The sequence below is a fragment of the Sciurus vulgaris genome, assembly GCF_902686455.1.
Source record: "Sciurus vulgaris genome assembly, chromosome: 10".
NCBI classification, from domain to species: Eukaryota; Metazoa; Chordata; class Mammalia; order Rodentia; family Sciuridae; genus Sciurus; species Sciurus vulgaris.
In genome coordinates this window covers 107,729,352-107,753,358 of record NC_136470.1, presented here as the reverse complement: position 1 = coordinate 107,753,358, position 24,007 = coordinate 107,729,352, and the positions used below count along the sequence as shown (strand labels likewise).

General features: G+C 33.9%; 1 pseudogene across 1 annotated transcript; it reads left to right on the top strand.

Annotated features, from left to right (window-relative positions):
* Positions 1–22,743: 22,743 nt before the first annotated feature.
* Positions 22,744–23,164, top strand: LOC306670780 (ubiquitin-conjugating enzyme E2 variant 2-like; annotated as a pseudogene). The gene has a single exon. The product of its transcript is annotated as a ubiquitin-conjugating enzyme E2 variant 2-like (transcript).
* The last annotated feature ends 843 nt before the right edge of the window (positions 23,165–24,007 follow it).

Genomic DNA, 24,007 nt, shown 5'->3' with positions numbered 1-24,007 from the left:
TTCAAAGTGTTAAATGGCATACTGTGCTTTCTATTTTTATTTCTACTTTAAAATAACATATTAAAAGGAATAATGGTTAAACATATTTTGAATATCCATGCAATTGAATGTTTTTGAGGAATATATTTGCATAGTGAATAGCTCTTGAGGTAATGTTGGGTTAAAATATAATTACAGTCAAGCTGGAAAAATTGTAGATATCTGGATATGCATATAGGTATAGAGATGTAGATAAGTAAATTAATAGAATCAAATATAGATATTGCATATAATAAGAACAATAACAGAAAGAAAAGTTGCTAACAGATACTCTTTAAAGTAAGCCTGTGGATAATTTCTATTCTCCCTAATACATTTCTTTTGTATTTTCAAAGAAAATGAAGTGTCATTTTTAAATCTGAAAAAAATTGTTGTGCAAGTTTAACTCCAATGTCTTTCATATTTGTTTTTTAAATATTTTCATTAGTTGTTGATGAACCTTTATTTATTTTTTTTTATTTATTTGTATGTGGTGCTGAGAATTGAACCCAGTGCCTCACACATGCTAGGCAAGCGCTCTACCACTGAATCACAATCCCAGTCCTTTATATTTGTTTTTTAAATGCTATCCACATTGAGGCCTCCCTAGCTTGGGTATTTGTAAGGTAATTTAATTTTATGGGTTATAGGTCAAAAGTTCTTAAACACTAAAGTTATATAGAACCTTACATTAAACCTAGCTATGAGGTTTGTAATGAAGACTTTAATGTCATGTTTTATGTTTGACCATGAATAACTTTCATTTTTATCTTCCTCTTTTCCCCACATTTGACCAAGGTAAAAACCAACCAACCAAACAAACAAAAATCTCCACTATGCCTTTCCCTGGGCACTGACAAGAGGTTGAAACCCCACCACCCTTCATATTGTGCACTGGAGGATTTTCCCAGGTCCTTCCACTAGCCACATTGGACTGGTTTGGTCGCTTCTCCTTTCATTCCCCAAATACCTCCTTAGATGAATGATAGATTGTTTTGAAGCGAATTTGACAACATCAGTCTGGACCTCAGAACTGGTATCAGGTGTAGCGAGTTATCCCATTTTTCTTGGAGTAACTATGAAACAAGATTTTCCTGCAGTCAAATTTCTCTCCCCTCCATAAACACATATACATAAAACATATACAAATATAATTATATGGGGTATGTTATAATTTTAACACTGTATTAGCAGATTTTTAATATGATCTATATGGATATTATGGCTACCATCTTAATAAATACATTTTTATGTGAAGAATTTTTTGTGATTGAGAAAAAATTGCATGTCAAGCAGCATAGTTTTAACAGCTCAGAAACTTAGTGATACCAATAATGATGTTTGAGCCAATATCTTAAAGCATTCTCAGAACAATTTTCATGAGTATTACTAATAGATAGTAGAAGAAACATGAAAGAAAAGAAATGATGTACCAAAATCAATGGAAAACCTCTCTCTTCTCAGAGTCAAACCTGTTTTTTCTACAGTTATTTCTTTTCTAAGACTACTGTCTAACCTAATTAGAAATTTAGAAATCATTTTTGATTTCTCCTTTGGTCTTATATTATGCCTCCAATCTAATAGCAAGTTCCAGTCTGCTCTGTTTCCTTAGTAGCTTTTGGATCATTTCATTCTCAATCTCTAATATCATTACTCTCATTCTGATGACCATCACCATCTGCAGGAATTACTGATTCAATCTCCAGAGTGACTTCCTTACTATCTTTCTTGCCATTCTCCAATTCTTTATATGAATCCTTTGCTGGCATATTTTTAAATATCATCATTCCCTTTGGCATTAAAGATCACTCTCTGATCTATAGAACAGGAACCTGCACAATCTCTTACCTGTGAACTTTGCACTTTATATGAATTATTAGTCTGCATAATCATTCTGTTCTATTCACACAGGCTTCCTTTGTGTTTCTTAAAGTTAAGTTCATCTGCACCTCAAAGGCCTTGCCAATGATGTTTCCTATTTTGCTCAGGGCTTGGACTCAGCAAAGATGGCCTTTACTACATGACTAGTTTCTAAATTATTATATATACCCATGACCCTGTCCTCTTCAGTGCTCTACCAGCAGTTCTGACCTGCCAAACCCTCCTTGCAGCCTTCCCAGATCTCCTTTCAATTAGCATGCATGCAATAATAAGGGTCTTTAGGACCAACTAGTTGCTTTCTGGCTAGCCTCCATTTTGATTGGTTCCCATAACAAAGGTCCTATGAAAGTAGGCAATGCACTAACTACTTTCCATGACCCCAGATGACAGATCCATACTCCATGTGTGCCCTACTCTTTGTCCTAGGAAAGTCTGATAGTATACATCATAAATTCTATAGTTTGAATAGTCTGTCAACCAAACTTTTGCTCAAAGAGGCTTTCTAATTATGAGATCACATGTAGAAATATGCAATGTTCTTATTACAATATTTTATTTCCTTTATAAGTGTTTTTTAAAATCTGTTATTACTAAACTTATTTGTTTACTTACATACTACTTATATACTACTTTTCTTTTTCTCTATATTCAAATGTTACTTTTGCTTTTTCCACCATTATATCTCCTGGTCCCTCACATGTATGGTAGATTCTTCGAAAATGTATGAAGAATGAATCCATCTTTACTTCATGCCTCTGGCCTAAAGCAAACAGACGTTACCAATATGGCCCTGAGGATACAAGAGGAACATCATTCTTACTATGCAACTCAAAAGAAAAAATATTCTCAGAACATATGAAAGATTATATAACTTTCAATAGAATATATTTTTGTCAAATTCCTTCCAAATTAGTTCTTTTTCTATCATCTTTATTCTCTCATGCCCAAGTAAGCCCCCCATCAAGGGAGAAGGCAATCAGGAATATTTATTTTTCTTGAGCACACTTGTCCAATGTTCATGTGTTCTTATTATGATTTCTTCAAATTTTATTGAATAAAACACACATAATTATTCTCTGTGGAAGAGAATGTGGTACTTTCCTACCAAAACCTACTTTATTCTTCTCTCACATAAAAAAAATCAACCTCATATTTGTTTGACTATGGAGCTGTCCAAAAGTAAAGTACTATTTCCTAATATACATTATAGAAAGACGTGTAATGTTATTAAATTCTGGCCAAAGGAATGTAAGCAGAAATTAAATATGGTTTTTAGTGGGTGTAAACCAACCTAAAATGGGTGAAATGGAGCCCTTGTGTTTTCATAGTTTTTGTGCTTCTATATGAAGACTTGTGCATCTGTTGGGACAGAAATCCCTTTCATTTATATGTAAGAGCTTTCTCAGTGAGTGGTCTTCTCTTCTCTTGATGGTATACCCTGGGATATCAGTTTGTTGCATGTTATTGAGCTTAATTCAAAATGAACTTTTTCATTTTTATTGTTTTAGGTACTGAGAATTGAATCAAGAGGCACTCTACCACTGAGGTACATACCCAGTCCTTTTATTAGTTATTTTGAGACTGGGGCTTGCCAAGTTGCTGAAGTTGGCCTCAAACTTGCAATCCTTCTGCTTTAGCCTCGAAAATCACTGGAATTACAGACATGCAACACATGCCTCCAAATGGACTTCGTATTGCAGTTTTTTGGTGTCTTCTTTGGCTGTGTTTAATAGGTTTTCACACTATGCATACTGTATTGGAACCTGAGGAACCCGCTTTCTCTGTAGGAATCAGGAGAGCAGGGTCCTTCTGGTAATTCGGGGAAGGTATCTTACAGATGTGGTATTTATGAGGGCATTCTCTGTGGGTACCTCTCCACAATTATCAGTACTATGTAGTATGAAATTGAGTGGAAGTAATTTATGCTGAGGTTCCTTGTAGGTGTGTTAACTACAGCAGTTGTTTTATTTTCTCCCTCTTGTTGTTAAGGTAGTCAATGTCCACTAGACGATCTTCAGCACCCAACCCTTATGTCTGTATCTACTTGGGGCTGGGCATCACTGAAGGGTTTTTCTCTCCCCTATTATTTCAATTGAGATACCTGCCAAAATTGGAGCAGGGTTAGGTCATGGCTGGAAAGGTACACTTTCTCTCAACTGTGCATGGTCAATGAAAAAGCACCTACACAAAGTGTTTGAGGTGCTGGACTCTGTCCCAGCCGTGCTTCTTTCTTTGTGGCCAGGTTCCCCTCCCCAACTGGGGAGCCAGGGTTGCCTTTGCAAATTGCTTGTTCTTTTCTCAAAAGTGTCTTTTGACTTCTCTGTGTTGTTTAGCTTTCTTGTCATCTCTTTCCTGGTTCCTAAAGCTCTTCTACTCTTTCCCTCTTTGGAATAGAGTTTCTTTCCACTGCACAGTCATGCAAAAAGGTATTTCTATTCTGTCCTCTAGTTTAAGATCCCCCCTTCTTGACGTAGGTACTCAATGCTATAAATATCCATTTTAGCACTGCTTTTACTGTATTCCATAAATTTTATGTTTTGTTTCCATTTTCATTTGATTCAGTAATTTTTAAATTTCCCCTCTGATCACATCAATAACCCACTATTTGATCAGAAATGTGTTATCTAGTCTCCATGTGTTCATATAATATCTATAATCTCTTTTGCTCTTAAGTCTCTATGTGTTTTTATAACTGAGATAGCTTTCTTGTAGGCAGCATATAATTTTTTTTTTTTAAATGCATTCTGTCAGTTCATGTCTTCATTGTAGAATTAACTCCCAGGTACATTGGAAGTTCATGTTGAGAGATTTGGACTTGTTCCTGTCATTTTGTTAATTCTCTGTTGTTTTGAATATTCTTTGTTTACTCTTTCCTCTCTTATTCATCTTTGAGGTTTGGTGGTTGACTGTATTGAAAATATTTTATTCTTTTCCATTTTTCTTTTGCATATCTACTTTTCTAGTGGGATTTTTTTCTTTCTTGTGTTCTGATGATGATAATCATGTTCCTTACTTTTCTGGCTGTAGTATTCCCTTAAGCAATTTTTGCTGGTCTACTGGTCATGAATTACTTTAGTTAATCTTAGACAGTCTTTATTTCTCTTTCAATGAAGGATATATTCTTTCTGGGTAAAGCAGTTTGGGCTGGCAGTTATTTCCTTAAAGGACTTGGAATTCATCATTCCATGTCCTCTTGGCCTTTAGGATTTCTGCAAAGATATCTGTTATTGCTGTCAGTTTAATGGGTTTGCTCCTCCCCTGCAGCATTTAATATTCTTTCTTTTTTCTATACTTTTTGAAATTTAAATGCATTTTCAAGAGCTGTTTTTCTGGTCATGGGTGTTTGGGGTTCAACTTGTTTTCTGTTACTTGTTTATCCATTTCTTTCCCAAGACCTGGGAGATTTTCTACTTTTATTTATTTGAATTGATTTTCTGTGCTCTGAACATTTACTTCTCCTCCCTGGGGTATGTCAATGAGGTAAACATATGACATATCAATGGTGTCCCCAAAATCTTGAATGGTCTATTTATTTTTTCTTATTTTGTTTTCTTTGTCTCTGTCTCAGTGTAATATTTCAGAAGACCTGTGTTCAAGTTCTGGTATTATTTCTTCCATGTGATCGGGGCTATTGTTGAGGTTTTCAAATGAATTTTTATCATACTTACTGAACTTCACATTTTCAATATATCTTTTTCATTTATTTTCAAAAAAATCTCTGTTTTTGGCTGAATTTGCATTTCTTATTTAAGAAATTGTCTTCCTTATTTCATTCAACTCTTCATCTATATCCTATGGATTTCATTGGAGTTTTTAAAGATCATTCTTTTGAATTCTTTATCCATAATTTCATCCATTTTGATATCTTAGGAATCTGTTACTAGGGAGTTGGGGATTGTAGGAAGTGTCATGTTACTTTATTTTTTCATATTTCTTGTGTTCTTGTGTTGAGATTTGTATGTCCATTAGGATGAATGCTTTTCCCCTTTAACATCATGGCTTTCTTGGTATGAAGATTTTGCCTAATGATGTGTTTTGGGCTCCCAGTTAGAGGCAAACTCAATGATATAATACAAATTGAGCCCCAAACACATCATTAGGCAAAATCCTCATACTTAGAAAGCTATCCATCCTCCAGCTTCTTTGAGTTATATAAATGGGTTTGAGCACATATTATATAGTATTGGAGTAGGAGAGACCCATTGTCTCTTCAGGTCTTGAGAGAGTGGGGATACTCCGATAATCCAGGCAGGTGTGATGTAAGCACCAGAGTTAGTGGGCAACAAACTCTGTGGTCATTGTACAATGAGGGAGGTAGCCCCTATCAGATGATGGAGGTTCCTGCTGGCATTATTTACATTGACTGTTATTTTAAAATCATTCTGATTGTGGTTGCTATAATTGTGGTAAAGGGCATGAAGCTCTTGTCCTATGACTGCACATTAGTGCAGATCCAGGTGTTTTGTGTGGATAGATAGTATATGGAATCACAACTACCACCTTGTGGAACACACATGCAGTCTTCTTTCATTGCTGTGGGACTGGGTATTGAATTCATGGCCCTGAACATGCTTGGCAAGCACTCTACCACTAAACTAGACACCATCCACCTTTAAAAATTTTTTTAGTTTGAGACAGTGTCTTATTAAGTTGCCCAAACTGGCCTCAAATTGTGATCCTCCTGCTTCAGTCTCCAGTGTAACTGGGATTATAGACATGCCCTGCTGTAGCCAGCTTACATCCAGTCTTGTCAGCAGTGTAACAAGGTACAGGTGATGCTGTTACATAGGATCCACATAGATACAGACTCCCCCTGTTCTTTAAGTTGAAGTGCCTTTCAGGATTCCAGTGGGACTGTGTCATAGTTGAATCTGGGCACAATCTCTTTCAGCAGGACAGTGAGTGTAGCTCAGTGGCTGAACACCAGCCCAATGTGTGGGAGGCCATGGGTTCAATACCCAGTAGTGAACAAAAAATCAGCTATTTAATTAAAGTACAAAAAAGAGAATAAATATTTTAAAAAAATACTAAATAATGAGATGAAAGAAAATAGAGAAAACTCATAATAAAAGGAAAAATAGAAATAATATAATAACAAAATTTTAAAAATAGGAGAAAGAAGAGTGAGCAAGGGCAGACAATTACATCCTTAGGTTTGCAAGACAGAACCAGCTGTCACAGAATGTGTGTCAAGCCAGCCATAGATTCTCTCAGGAGTTCCTCAGGCTCTTTGCCCCAGGGATGGGGCTAAAGTCATAGCTATGGTGGGTCCTTGGACACCTTCAAGGGTAGGGGTAACTGAACCACAAAGTCCTGTGCTGGAAGGGGTCTGTGGGAGCTGTGCCATATGCCAGCTTCTCCAGTCCAGGCCCCTACGTGAAACAGTACATGAATACTCACAACCCTGGACAGGTTCCCTGATCTGTCAGTTCCAAGAAGTGGCACCCTCTGTTCCTCTCCATGTCACAACTTGCACTTCCTGGCAGAGAACTCACAGCAGGTTTGTGTAGGAGTCTCTCCTTGGAGCCAAAACTGACTTGTGAGGACTACACCCACTGAGGCAGCACAACAGGATATCTAGGGGTTCCAGGGAAGAGAATATGCAGGGATTCTTATCTCCAGATCAGCACAAACTCAGACAACAGGACTTTTCAAAAGATGGCTTCTGAGTAAGGAGCTCTGAGAGTTTTGCAGGAAATGCAGTGAACTCTCTCTAAAGCCACCCTGCTCAACCCACATCTTTGTCTATTTAGTCTGTATGTCCGTAGGGTGCCAGTTTCTGTGCCAAGGCAGGACTCACTTTCACCTTCACTCCACAAAAGGGAGAAGACCCTTCCTCAGGCATGGTGCCTGGTGACAGATTCTAGAGTACTCTGTTTCTCTTGTTTTTTATTGCCCCAAATATCCAAATTTCACCAGGTCTACATCTCTCTGCTGTTGAATTCAATGCTCTCTCATGACCACTCACTTCAACATGTATGCCCTTGGTTCTGGTTCTGTAACATGGAGGAGCAGGTGATTTCTGGGTGGCTCCATTCTTCCATCTTGCCTCTCTTGTTCACACATATTTTTAGAAGGCATTAGTGACCTAGGTGCAAATGAAGAATCCTAACAAGTAATAGTTATGCAATGGTCTTTAAATCACAGGGCAGAATGAAGTGTGAACATTGGTGGTCAACATGAATAGTGAGACTCTTTAGAGGAAGAACATTGGAGAGAAGAGTGGATTCCGGTGGAGATAACCATGTCTGGCTCTAAAGGACTGAATCTAGCATGAGACAGAGAATTAGGGAATTTGAATCCTAGAGAAGGGTATTTGAAGCAGAAAAAACTCAAGGAAGGATCTGTAAGGCAATATGTTAGCAAGCAGAATCCAGCCCAGAGAAGAGTGGCCTGAGAAGAGTGAGTTGGGATGTAATGCAATAGAACAGGATGGAAAGTCGGCAGGGAATGAACTGTGATCTCAAAGAAAAATTGTGAGTTCAGTGAGGAACCTGAGAATTTAAAGTTGCAAACAAGTTTGCTGGAGTACAGGTGGACCTGAGAAGCACAGCTTTTGTGATATAATTGGATGTATATTAAGACAATGTTAAAGATTTTGTGATTGTAAGATACACTCAGCCATTTAAATCAATCAGGAAAACATGAAAGACTCAGACTTTCAGAGACACTTTGTGGGGACCTTGAATTTTCATTTGAGGACCTATGTTACATAGGAAAAATTATGGGGTTATCCAAGTTCAGATTTATCATCAAATTGATATATTTTGTACTCAAAGTTTGAAGAAGTCCAGGGCATTCAGAATACAAAGAGTTGATAATAAAAACAAATTTAACTTTCAATTTAAACTTTTAGTTTATTTTAAATATTAATGTAAATCAACCACATAAATCTAGTTTATGCACAATGCTATAATTTCAGGAAAATGTCAGGATTCTAAATAATTAATATATTAATTTTTTAATGTACTTATAGATCATTTTTATCACCTTTAGTATGGCAGAATTTGGTGGCAAAAAATGTAAGCACTTGTTTGCTTATTCCAAAATTTATTTTATTACAACTGTAGCACAAAGAAACGACAATATATCCCTTAACATCATCTAAAGAAAAATGGTTATACAGGTACAAAAATTATCTTTAAGTAACCATTAATATAGATAAAAAAACTATTCTTTTATTTGACTTTATGGCAAAGTATAATTACATTGTGGCACTTCAAATAGCTTTTGATTAGTTTAAGAACAAAATTAGATCACATTTTATGGTAAACTTGGCTACCATTTTAGAAACATAAGTAAAGATTTCATATTTATAAAATTAACTGTACCCTGTGTGACAACATGGAACTTTTATTATTTTGTCAAACAAAACAATCTCTCTGATTTTTATGTTCTCTTCATGACACTGGCTTATACCCTCGACCCTGTGTTTTTGAAGCAATACCTAGAAAATCTCCAGCACTACATCAATTCACCTAGCTAACAATACAGTGATTAGCCTATCTTTGGCACTGAGGGGGAAAAAGACAAAAAATGAAAACACTAAGCAACTGTGCAGATGGTTTCCTTTATAAATCCATTCTATCTAACTTTGATTGAGTTTTCAATGCAGCCTGGAAATTCCTCTGTTTATCTTATTACATCCCTATCCTTTTTCTTCTGAAAGGCTGTTTTATATCTACACTTCTTTTAAATCTCCAATTCTACCAGGACCCTTCGTTACACTGTGAAGATAACTTCAGTTATTTATTTAGAACTAAGAGGGCAAAATGAGTTCTGCCTCCAATTCAACTGTCAAACCTGAGCAAATACCTGGAATTTCACTCATTTTGTTCTCTTCTCTTCCCTAAAATAGGATAAAATCAGTTTTATTTATTTTACTTCATTCTATTCATTTTTTTGGAGTGCTGATAATTGTACCCTGGGGGCAAATGCATGCTTAGACAAATGCTTTACCACTGGGCTACATCCCCAGCCCAGGTCTGCTGTTTTTATGTTACTCTTTCTGATAGACTACTGAAATTTATTACCTTCTGTTTCTGTTACCATAGTCTATTACCTGTCTTCTACTCTTCAAATTCTATGCCCTTATCATAAGCATTAAAATATGCTTATGTTTCTGATGTTTTACACATTCACCCTCCCTTACAGTCTCTATTCTAGCCCACTCCAAGTTTCTTCAAAATGCTTATTTCCTTTCTGTACTTACTTCTTCACATTTATTCATAACATAATGTGCAGATAACTGACCTCTGTTCTTATTCATTTCCCTGAAACTAGTACAGTTATATGACAAACATTTTTACTCTTGTAGCATGCAATGAATGCAGTCTTTGTTTTATCAAACCTCTGGGGCAATGTACACTGGTTCCTTCCATTTAAAAAAGAATATATTTTATTACTAAAACTTGTAGACACAACCAAATTTATTAGAAATTGTATAGTTGTAAATGGCATTATCTATAACTAAAATGAAACACATAAAACCAAATGAATTATTATAAAATCTCATAAATAAAAGGAAAAAATCAAAAGAAAGCAAGAGGAATTAATAAAGATAAAAGGCTTATATTGATTCACAATAAAGCAATGAAATCAATAGTTGGTAATTGAAGGGACTAATAAAATAGATATTTCCCTGATGATTCTGATAAAATATAAAGGAAGCAAGCAACATTATGCCATCTTAGAAGAAAGAAGATATAAATATTGAAGATATTAAAATATATAGTAGGGACTACTATGTGCAACACTATGTAAATATATTTTAGAATCAAGAGGACACTGAAGTTTCCTGTTAAAATATTAACCTCTGAAATGGAACCAAAAAGAGTTAATAAACTGGAAGAGATACATGGTAATTAGAAAACTACACTTTTAAAAAAGGAACTCAATTTCTTTTCCTTTTTCTATTTTTCTTTTTATTTATTTATTTATTTATTTTTTGTGGTGCCGGGGATTAAACCCAGGGCCTTCTGCATATGAGACAAGTACTCTACCAACTGAGCTATATCCCCAGCCCTCAAATATTTTTTATAGCTGAGTTCAATGGAGCAGATGATGTCTATGTTTATTTGAGTTATTCCAGACTGTAAGAAAGCTATAAATCTCATTTGGGTGTATACATATATATGTGTATATTATAAATATATGATTTTTATTTTTTAATATTTATTTATTTATTAGTACCTGGGATTGAAACTGGGGGCACTTAACATTCAGCCATATCCTTGACCCTTTTTATTTTTTTATTTTGAGACAGGTTCTTACCAATTTGTTTATGACCTCATGATTTTTATGTTTTAATCAACACAAAAATTATATATTTATGAGGTACCATGTAATATTTAAGTACACTTATGCATTATGTAATATGCAAACCAAGTTAGCATATTTATCTGTTCAAACATTTGTTTCTTGGTGGGGAAAACATTCGATATAATTTTTTCCAGAATTTTTTAAGTAGAGAGCACATTACCATTGTCTTCGGTCATCATTCTGTTCAGTAGAACACACACCGATTTTTTTGTGTTTCACTATAACTTAGTACCTGTTGACAAAACATTCCATATCCCTGCCTCCCCACTATTTTCCACACCCTCTGATAAACACTACTGTATCCTTCCTTCTTAATAAGAGTCCTCTCATCACCCACCATGGTTTCCCTCTTTTTATCTTGCTAAATTTTTTCACTTGTAATTGAATCATTTTCATTTCTCTCATGGTGTGTTATCTTTTGGGTTTTTATACATTCTCTCTTGACTCATTTTCCATTAATTCTGATGATTCCCTCATCTAAGTAATTAAACACCACTTATTTAATCAGTTTTAGTCTCATATGTACAAGTGAATATCAAACATCAATGGTTAACTTGGGACCAAGATTAAAATTGACATCATTTGTCCCTTTCTTTTCCTTCTTTATGAAGAGTATCAGAGAATACCTTTGCCCAGTAGACAAAAATCAGAAACCCGTCATCATCCATGTGTCCCTCATTTCCCACAGTAATTCTACAAATTGTGTTGATTCTATTTCCTAAAAGTAGTTTTAAAATTTTAACTTTTCATCATTTCTTTTGTCACATTCTCAATTCAGATAATATTCTTTCCCTTTGATAACTTACGTCTTAACTAGCATTTTTTCAATATCATTGGGGCTATTATTTCACTATGTTGACCCAGTGATTTTTCTCCTACATTAAATATATTATTTCACTTCCTAATACTGATTATTAACTTTGATCTGCTAGTAGGAATAAGTACAAAATTTTAGTGTGACTAAAAATTTGCAAAACTGAATCAATATATTGTTAAGGGGAAATGAAAGTGTTTCTTAAGAGCAAACTTGACAACAATTGTTGGAAAAATAAAATTCCACCAGTTTGGGGTCCTTCAATCAAACCTGTGAAGGTGTTTTATACAGGTACTGGTGATTGAACTCAAGGGCTCTCTCCCACTGAGCTATATCCCCAGTCCTTTTTATTTTTTATTTTGAGACAGGGTCTGCTAAGTTGCTGAGGGTCTCAATATGTTACCAAGGCTGGCCTCAAACTTGTGATCCATCTGCCTAAGCCTCCTGAGTCTCTGGGATTACAGGTGTGTGTCACTGAACCCAGTGGCTGTGAAGAGTTTTTAATATTTCATTTTTATTTGTTTTTGGTATGTACATGCCATGGGGGTACATGGGGACATCAAGCACATCAGAAAATCATAGCCCAATATGATGATCAACTTTAGATGTGAAAATAAGGAATATAAAGGCCCAACCCACAGCAGTTTGCAGCAGTGAAGTCTAGTGACCCTTATTGGAGAAGTAAGTAATATTTGCTTACTACGTAGAAGAGGGCAATTTAGTTAGCCAGTAAATAAAGATTAATGATGCAAAATTTTGAATGGAAATCTATTTAAAGGTGTTTGCTTTTCCTGAAAGGAAAGCAATAAACCCAAGAGCAAACTATAACCAATATTTTTCTGTTTATTTTCCAATTTAGAGATTGCTGAATAATGCGGTGTTTATAATATGTGAAATATTATGCATAAAATTATTAACTTTTCCAAGATTTATTTCTCAAAGAAGGAGTATCAGTTTCTTCTCAGATGTGGAAATGGTTAAATTAATTTGATAAGTGAATAAAGAAAGAAAATCCTTTGTTTTCAAGAAAACTTTGTGAAGGAAGGTATCATTCACAGTCTGTAGAAGTGTATTGAAATGAGTATGAATGACCTCAATACTTAAATTTGAGGGAAGAGTTTTTCAAATTTAGCCATTATCTTCTCATGTGGTTCAATACGTACCAAGAAAAGGTACTGACCTATCTCATTGCTCCTGTAGGAATAAAAAACTGGAGAGAGATGTTTTTTTGGAATGCTTAGACAGAGAAGATGCAAAACTAGTTCACTTCAGTTCTAAGTTCCTGAGTAGTAAAAAGATACCTACTCAAGTCCACAGTTCCCTAACTACGGAAAAAGTTCTATCCAGAAAGACATTTATTATGTCATTTTACATAAGAGGTGAGTCACAAGTATCTTGGACTTACAAGCCTACACATTCTCCATCTCTGTTCTTCTCTGTAAATGACAGCACCATCCATTCAACTAATAAATTAAAAAACATACTGAACTCCTTAACTTCTCTTTTTCTCTTATACTCTTATAGTGCATCAGAAAAGCCTGTCAGTTTTAAAGTTAAATAGATTATAAACCTGATTATTATTTCTCTCTTTCACCACTGATATGCTAAGTGAAATCATCTTGAGCTCTCTCCATTGTGTATGGTACAGTCAATGCTCAGTGAATATTTTTCAAATGATTGAAAATTATGTGAGTGTGTATGTGTATATATATATATATATATAAAATGTGAAAATACTTCCTTTATTGTTAATTTAAAATAATTTAAAAGGGGATATCTGGGTACTTTCTGAACTTATTCAGGACTACTTTCACTGTAAGTTCTTTCCCTCTCAACATTCTCATTTCTGTTTTTAGAAATTTTGATTATCCTTCATGGTTTGTTTATAATATTATCTTCTTTAGGAAGTTTACCCTCATTCAAATGCTATTTCTCCCTCCCTAAAATCTCCATGTGTACACTCTAGCTTTATCTCTCTGTGGAGCTTAAAACATTTTTCCTGACATTTGAGTTATTGTTCTGAATATGTTTTTCCCCTATCAGATTATAAACTCCTTGAGGACTTCTCCTTTTAAATATTGAGGCAGCAAGCTCTGCAATTGTCATATTAGAATCTCTCCTCATTCCCTTCCAGAAAGTTAATGGTTATGTGACTTCTTTTAACAAAATAATTTTGACACATATATATATATACCAGATGTATAGCATGTATAATATTTGAATTTCACAAATAATACTAATTAGTCAGTAGTTTTTAAGAGAATTGTTATATTTAAATATGTGGAGTCCCCCAAAGCTCATGTGTTGAACAATGCAAGAAAGTTTAGAGGTAAAATGACGGAGATATGAGAGCCTTAACCTAATTAGTGTGTTGATCTCCTGATAGGGATTAACTAAGTGGTGATGGAAGGCAGGTAGAGTGTGACTGGAGGAGGTGGGTCACTGGGGGCTTGCCCAAAGGGTATATATTTTGTGAGCTGAGCTTGTCTGTCTCTTTGCTTACTGATGTCATGTCCTGAATTGCATTTCTTAACACACTCCTCTGCTATGATGTACTATTTCGCCTCGAGCCCTGAGGAATGGAGCCGGCTGACTGTGGAAATCATGAGTGACAAACTTTTCCTCTTCTAAAATTGTTCTCATCAGGCCTTTTGGTCACAGTAGTGAAAAAGCTGACTAAAACAGGAATGAAAGAATAAATACACCAATGAACAAAATTAGCAATTCAATAAAGACTAAGACATCTCTGTCTGATTAAACTATAAAACAGGAAAATGAGAATGTTCATATTTTAAGGAGATGCATTTTAAATGCTCATATATGGAAAAGTAGAAAATGCAAGATGTAACCTCACATATTAATAGTGATAATAATTTATTACCTGTGCATGCTATAATTGGTTTATTTAAAGAAATCACATTATAAACACATTAACTCACTTCAGGGTGTTTAATATAACAATACCATACCCTGCTGTTTCTTATTACTTAAGTGAAGTTGCAATTTGGTTTTCCTACTGACTATTCAATTGTATTTTCTAGCCAAAGACAGATAGTAACTTATATCAAATTATACTTGTTTAAGGAGAATATTGATCAATACCATATGATCTGAGGTCAACTACCTCTTTTTGTATAATTATGTTGCATTCAAGGAAGAGGAAATATATCTGGTATTTTCACATATTGGCTTAATTTACCATATATTAGATAGCTCCAATATGCTGTGCTATGCTGGACTTTATGTGAAATTTTAAAGTATGCAATCTAGTTGGGCAACAGAATATTTGCTCACCATTTGTATATTAAATACATATAAAAATACATAGACATATACATTTCATTATTACATTTAATTCTCATGATGAAGTGTATAATTAGGAATAACAGATAACTAAAGTAGGTAGGACGGATAGTATTAATCACAATTTTAAATGTTTTAGACATTTAGTTCTAGAGATCGGTACTCTAACTAGGGTGTTTCAAAAACCATAGTTCACATTATATACAACTGTACTCCAAAATTACCTATCTTACGTTAGATAGCAGGTAGACATGAGTAGTGGGAACATGACATTTAAAGGGTCAATTTTACAGGTAAGCCTATGTACTAACTCTCAGCATGTCTCTTTTTGAAGCAGCTCACACAAGATCATTCTGACCAAGCTGTGGTTTGAAAAGATAACAGTATGTTCCGACCTTTGACTAACAAGATTGTGACTTCCAGGGTTTTCCCTCCTCCTCAGGTTTGAAGAATGTAGGTCCAAAATCTCCTTTGCTGATAAGAAACACACAAGTTACCCCAATCCAGGCTGGACCTGATGAAAGAGGGCCTCGGGGACCTTTGCACAAAACAAAATGACCAAGAGAGTTGACTTTAGTAAAAACGTGCGGTAGGGACCTAAAAATCAGATACAATCCTGCTGTTAGTCAAAAGTTAAGAGATCATGCTTGGGCAGGATTCTCCAGAAACCTCCTCCCACCCCAATAAAACCGAGCTCACAAAGAAGTGAGTTGTCTTTCATTCTCCTCTCTGAGAAGACTCACTCTCTCCCTTGAGGATTCTTTCATCTCTTTCTTCTTTCTCTTCTAATAAACTGTTATGCTTTTACTAAGTCTCATGTATTGCTTGAAATCCTTGCATGTGACACCACAAGAGCTGAGAACACAACAGAATCTCCAATAAGATCTCATCTCAGGTGTCATCTTATCTCTGTTACCATTATCATTTCAAATAATTGCTATTTATGTTTATGTGCATAAACTGAACAAGACCTTACCCCAATCTCTTAATTTCTTGATGATAATTTAATGTCAGATGCTAAATCTTGTTAAAATTCTGAGTGACAGATTCCTGAAATTCAGAGTTACATACTGTGCCACAAGGGAACAGTTTATTTTCTTACAAGTCTTCTCTGCCTCAGTGGTTCTACTCTGACTGATTTTCATCCATATGAAGTCCCTAGACCTCTTTCCTTCTTCTAGCTTTCATCTTTCTCCTGGCTCCCCTTATTTTCTCACAGAATTCTGCCACAAAATGTCACTTTAATTACTGGGGAAAATTATGAATCTTCTCACCCTCTTACAATATTGTGCCACCCCTTCACAATGCCCTTCTTCGCAATAGCACCAGATCTCCTAAATGTATGGAGGAACCATGTGGGTGAATTCCATGCCAAATACATGAAACAGGATCACATTTGTCTCTCATGGTGTCATACATCATAAAACTTAAGGACAACTTATGCGCACCCTTCAATGTTTTCCCCAGACTCACCTTTGCTCCTAGGTTCCTTCTTTCTACCCTTTCAGGAGATGACTTGATTTTATTACAGAGAAGAAAAGGAGGCCAAAACTTAAGCTCTCCCTTTATTTCCCTGGTTCCACGTGTGTAGGTCAAATTGCATGCCCAATTACTCTTATTACTATTTATTTTTTAACATAACATAAAGTTTTCTATCTTACAGAAAATAATGTTCTACTAATAGGGTTGATTTCATTCTATGGTATTTTCTGGAACACTTTGTCTTCTCTATTATCTCTTCTTATCTATACTTTCAAATTCCCTTTCCGTATTGACTTTTTAAAAATGTATATCAGCATTTACATGTTGTCAAGATCTTTTAGGGCTTAGTTAAAAATAAATAAATAAATAAAACCTTCACCTTGAGCTGTCTTCCCTTTTATTTTGATCCTTTCTTCTTCTATCTCCTTTTCTTCTTCTGTGGCTTCCTTGAAAGTAGTTAGTTATCTTATCCTGTTTGTCTAAGAAAGTGCCACTTCCAAGTCTTACTATTTTACCTCCGTTTCATGGTAGTTTCATTAATAACTTTCACAAATTATTGTCAATCTTCTTTCTTCTGCTCCCATGGTAGAATCGTTTTGTTTGTTTTCCCTCATGAAGTATATTGTGTTCTGTCACTGAGATGTGCATCAGAGGTGTTGGTACAACTGTTTACTTGTCCCTAGGATTGCTTTGCTTTTTAGTGCACAAAAGCTTGTGGATTTTCACTCTTGAAATCTAGACCCATGACTTTTGGGGGAGTTACTGGAGACCCCAAATCCAAGAATTTCGTATCACCACAGTGGAACATCTGAAAGAATAATGACATACAATGGGGTGTTGTAAGGCAGATTCTGTGCCTCCAGATGAAGAAAACACTCAGGCTTGACTTCTTTAGTGTCCAGAACTGCCCCTTGGTGAAGCCACTTTCACCACGTAGGGCATGATGCTTGATAATGCATTTGTACTTGGCTTCCTTTCTTTTTAGTTCTACTTCCTCATTCTCCTGGTTTTAACTGTGAATATTTACCAATAATATCACTTTCATATGAACCATCAGTTTAGTGAGTACTTCTGGGGAAACTAAGCAGAAAAAAAATATAGATATAGGTGATATAGATATAGGATAAATGTTCCATCCAGGCTCATGTGTGACTTATCTACCTTCCTCTTATTTGCTGGCAAATGGAAATATTCCACACAACTTGTCATGTGGACCTATCTGCCTATAATGGAGTCAAGAAGTACAATCTCACCATGATTCTAGGACACTGAGAGATGGAAACACAGAATCTCAGTTTTCAACTCATCAATATCTGGTTTCCTTCCCAGGGACTCCCTGGATCTGTTATCACCATAGTCATCAAACATATTTTAGTTTCTTGAGATTTCTATAGCTCATTAAAATGTTGGTACTTTATCTTCTGTTATGATATTTTTCAATTCCATCCGTTTATCTGCAAATGCCATAATATTATTCTTCTTTATGATTGAATCATATTCCATTGTGTATATATATACCACAGTTTCTTTATTCACTCATCTGTTGAAGGGCATCTAGGTTGGTTCCACAATCTAGCTATTGTAAATTGAGCTGCTACAAACATTGATGTGGCTACGCCACTGCAGCATGCTAACTTTAATTTCCCTGGGGATAACTGGGTCAAAAAGTGGGTCCAAAGGTGGGTCCATTCCAAGCTTTTGTTTTTAATGTGCTAGGATCCCAGTGGTTTTGTTTTCTTTTTTTTCTTTTTTATCATTGTTGAAATCATTAATGCCAAGAATCACACCTTTATTTCATTTGGCCTCTTCTCTACCCTCTCTATAATAGTCTCTGGCAGGTGGAAGGACTTTCAAGAAATTTGTTAGAGAAAGATGCTTTTCTGTTATCTCAGAGGAACAGATTGAAAATTTACAGATTATGTTAGAATGATTTGACAATATGACCAAAGTAAATTTTCCAGAATGAGTGCGGTTATTTAAGTCAGCAGATTATTTGTAGGAACGGTTTTTAAAATTGCTCTGCATTAAAATTATTTTTATTTATTTATCCATTTATCTCACCTTTAGGATCCTATTCTAATGAAATAAGTAAAGAAAATAGTAAAAAAATCATGCCCTAAGAGATTATTCAGAAATTGTTATATTGAGGCTTTAGAAACATTCTACATTTCCATTAATAAAAACTATTTAAGATAGATCATTATTCAAATTTTAATCATATGCTTATGAAACATTTTAAACATAAGGGAAAACAGTTTGCTTACAGTATTAAGTAAAAATAAGAAAATGACGAACCATGCAGATTAATTGGTATAAAAAACATATTTTATGAAGAAATTTTTAAGAAGAGACTTATTGTGCTATTTTAAATGAAAAATATATTGAAATATTGACTTAAGAAAGTGCACTTGGCTTGGTTGACTCAAAGACTCCAGTCTGCTCTAGGATTTAAAGAAGTTTGATTCATTCGGCATTTCTGGTAGTAATCTGATCATTATTTTAGGATCTGGAGAAAGAAAGGAAAAAAAAAGGTGGCCTGAGAGGAGGAAAACTTACTTTTCTTGACTGTCTATGCTAAAGAGTTCTTACTTCTGTAGAATTATGTTTTGACCTGTGCAATGCATGGTCTGGAGCAACCTCTGGCAGCATGAATACATGTAGAATTATATTGTTGGTAATGGCCATTATTGCATACTAACATAGATATTTCCCTGAGAAATATTTGCAACAGAAGAGAGAAGAATATTTGTTGATTAGGTATGATCTTTATATACCTGTGAGTGTATATGGATACGGGTATATTTGGTTGGACATTCAATTTTTCTCAGGAAAATTGTAGAAATTAACACTGCTAAGAGGAAAATGTCACACTGGAAGGTCCTAAATACAAAACACATTTTATAGAAGCATCACTGAAAGATTTGCACTGTTAAATCAGCTTCATGAATCTGTAATTAGCATATTTCTGATTCAATTATTGCAGTATATTATGATAGCAAAGACAATGGAACAGAAGGAATAAAATTAACTGGACTCATAGTTAGAGAATGCTTAAAAGAAAAAAAAATAAAGTTAACAATTTCCTTCTTTGTGTGATTGCTATTTTCAGAAAAACTAAACTCAGGAAGAAGCAGTTTTGGAGCAATAGGTTGGTGTGTAATTACTGAGTTAATAAGAGTTTTTCATTAAATATGTGGGGGTATGAGACCTTAGTAAGTTCTTGGACAAACAAACAAAAAAAAAATGAATCATCTTAATAATGATAATTTTTAAAAGGTCAAGTAACCAGGCTAGAATCACTCAAAGTTTAGCACTTTTTATAACTATAATATATAGCTTAATTTAAGTACTTTTGTATTTATTTATTTGATTGCATTGTGATGACTGTTAATGTTTTCTTTATTCTCACCATCTTGAAAGTTATACAAAATATTATATTTCTATGAGAAAAGCAAATGTTATAAACATTAATTATTTGAGGTAATATGGCAATTTGCATTTCAAATCTATATGCTTGTATAAAGTTACTGAATATCTTTACATGTTTATAGGTCACTAGTCAATATTCTAATAGGACTTGTAGGACTGGATAATATGACTCTTATTAAATATTTGAAGTTCTCTTAGCTCATGTACAATTTTGAGAACTGTTTCTTCCCATTTTTCCAAGTGTTTAAGGTATCTTTTGATTTAATACCACTAATTGTAATAGTAATGATTAACCCTTCTCAATAGGTTAATGAATATTAAATCCTACAGAAACACACTAATAATAAAGAAAGGGAGGATTAAGAACAGAAATTATATGAAAGAGTGTCAAAGAAAATCTTCATTGCTTGTCATAACAGGTTTCATTTGATTCTGTTTCTCCTTAGAATAGAATTCAGGAATGCTCAGTGCTCTTAATGTATTAAACTTTTAAAGATTTTTTTTTCTTTTACTTGAAAATAATTACTAAGTAAACAATCATATATTGAAACAAATGAGTTTTATTTGTTTTATTTATTTTCTATTTCTACTAATTATATTTCAATTTAAATATAATGTCTGTTTTAGCTCACTTTAATCATGTAAGTTTTAGTTCCTCAATGTATTAATCTATTGTTTTATATGCTGTCTTTTGTATGAATTTTGTGAAGCATTGTGCAATTAATAAGAGTTTTCAGAAGCATTGTAGTTGAATGAGAAAATTAACAATGGATACACACACACACACCACATTCAGAAAGGATAGAAAACAAATTCTGGTCTTTATATTTGTCTATGTTCTGCACATCACCTCTTTTATTTTTACTTAGTTTTTTTTTTTTTTTTAGCACTTCATCTTTTTCCTGTCAGGTTCTATATCCTCTTCAGTGACAATACCTTTATAAATCACCAAATTAATTGATTTCATTTTTCAGTTGATCATGTATCTTTTACTGATTGTTCTAAAATAACAGTAGGTACCTATTTGATGTGCATTTTTAGAAGTCGAAAGATTATAATCTATTTTCTTATTATAATATTTCAGGAAGCATGTTCTTTAAATATGTTTGAACAAAACAACAATGGAAAAATAATTGAACAACATGTGAAAGCAATATCTTAATAAAAATCCTAAAAATAAAAAGTGGTAATTTTGAATATACCTATTTAACAGAGTGTTATATGCTTGGTATGCTTTCATGCTTTGGAGGTGTTAAATACTTACATGGTTCTATGAAGTAAGTGTGGAAAAATATCCAAATTTTAAAATAGAGGCAGAGAAATATTGAACAATTTTGTTAATATCATTCAGTGGTAATTCACACACTTAGCTCCTCTTCTTGGCTGCCTTTCCAGCGAAGCGCCTTTCTTTTCCCTTTTCTGTTCAGAGATTTCATCAAAGTTAACAGGCAGTCAAGTTAAAGTAAAAATTTCTTGATTTTCTACTTTTAGCTTTCTTCAAATAAATATTTGAGTTCTTTAGTATTTCTTTGTTTTCTGCAGATAACAACAAATTGCTTCAAGATAGAAAGCAATTTTTTGTTGCCTTTCTTTCAAATTTTGTGAGAACTATGATTCTTGTGCTTTTGAAGAACAAAACTTCATTGAAGTATAATAAATACAAACTTTACATAAATAAAATTTATAATTTGTTACATTTTTACATAGTTATAAGCATGAAACTATTTGCCATAGTCCAGATAATGAACTGTAACCATCATCCCCGTAGGTTCCCTGTGCTCCTAGGCAATTCTCAGGTTCTGCCCATCCTTTCCTATAGGCAACCAATCTGCTTTCTTGAATATAGGTTAGTTTGAATTTTATAAACTGAAATGACAGATAATATGCTTTTCTTTGATTTATTTCAGTCAACATAATTATTTTAGATTCATCTATATTTTTGCATGTATAGTTTCTTTTATTGCATTGTACTGTTTCATTATATGAATGCACCATGATGTATTTATTTATTTCTTATTAAAGGATATTTGAGTTATTTCCATATTTTGCTGATTACAAATAAAGATTTTATGAATATGTAAGTCTATCTATGATCATCTGCTTTCATAAATACCTAGATAAATACATAGAAGTAGAATAGCTAGATTAGATGGTAGGTTGATATTTAACTACTTAAGAAGTGTCAAATTATTTTCCAGTATGACCATTATTATATTTAGCATTACCACTAGGAACATAAGAGAATTTCAGTTCCTATACATCTGTGACAATATGTGGCTGTGATTTGAATTTTGTTTGGCCCTCCCAAAATGATTTTGAGAAATCAAATTTCCCTTGTGAAATCTTAAGAGGGTGGAAATTTAATCTGACTGAGGTGTTTGAAGGTGGGACCTTTCAGAGGTGTTGTTAGTAAAGGTCATTATAGTGGAGACCCTGTGATGGAATACTGGTGGCTTTATAAGAAGAGGGAAGGTTCCATCATGCTGCAGGAGAAGATGGAGGTCTCCACAGGCGTTAAAATTCTTCTGTAATTTTCAATTGTTAGAAAATCTTGAAGAAGGACAAAAAGGAATAGGAAATGATACAGTTAGCTGGGGACATGAAGATGATGAGGATCTGGCAATTACCAGATGACCAGGCATCATTTTTGGGCCATCAAGGATAAACTATAAAAACAGAATATATAGGCTGAAAGTAGAATGTTGACCTAAATGCAGTTAGATTTGTAACAAAAATTAATTTGAATGGAATAAATAATTCCAGTGGATGGTGTATGCACAGAGCACAGCAGTGTTAGCAAATCTATAAAATTCATTTTTCATTGAAGTGGTACTTAAAGAGCTAAGATGTCTAATGATGTCCAAAGAAAGTATGAAGCTTCCACAGCCACATGAAGGACAAACATACAGAAATTAATTTTCGTGACTATCAAACATATCTCAAATCCATAACCTTCTATTTATATTAATGTCTGGATTAAATATCACAATGCAAAATAATCCCAAAATCCTGAACATTCATAAGAATATATACATACATATATATAGATATAGATATAGATATAGATATATACACACACACACACACACACATACATACATGTATATATATATATAAAATAATATAAGTACATCCATTATGCTTTCAGGTAACAAGAGGAAAAATGCAACACAATATTTCTTTCTCTTGTTAATTCATTTTTATTTAAATGTAAACCTGGAGTACTCAAAATAGAATTCAGGTTTACAAGAGGAAAGAATGGCAAGAAGTGTCATATGGCAATGGAAATGTGTGTTTCTAAAAAGTAAAATATCAAGAAGGAAAAACAGAAATGATATATTTTATTCATCTTGCTTAGTGAAAGCTGCAGTTGAAATTGTTTAAAGTAGCAGGTACAATGACTATTGTTACAAATTGTGATGATTTTTGAAGCAATGCAGGTGCTAACTACTACAAGTATCACAAATATTCTAAACATGTTTTTATTTTTGATACCTGTATTCATAATAAAAGTTGGGGGGGGTCAACCAATTTCTGTTAAAAGCTGTTCTGTGTTCATGTGCAACAGACATGGTAAATATTAATTTACTGTATAATAAACCACACATGTAAATTTAAATGAGGTCAACAAAAAGGAATAGGCATATGGAATTGTGATTTTGAGATTATAGTTAGTCTTAAAATGTAAATAAAATGTGGAGCAAATCCTCAGAAGGAAGAAAGAACAGGCAGGAAAACCGTGAGACACACATACAACTA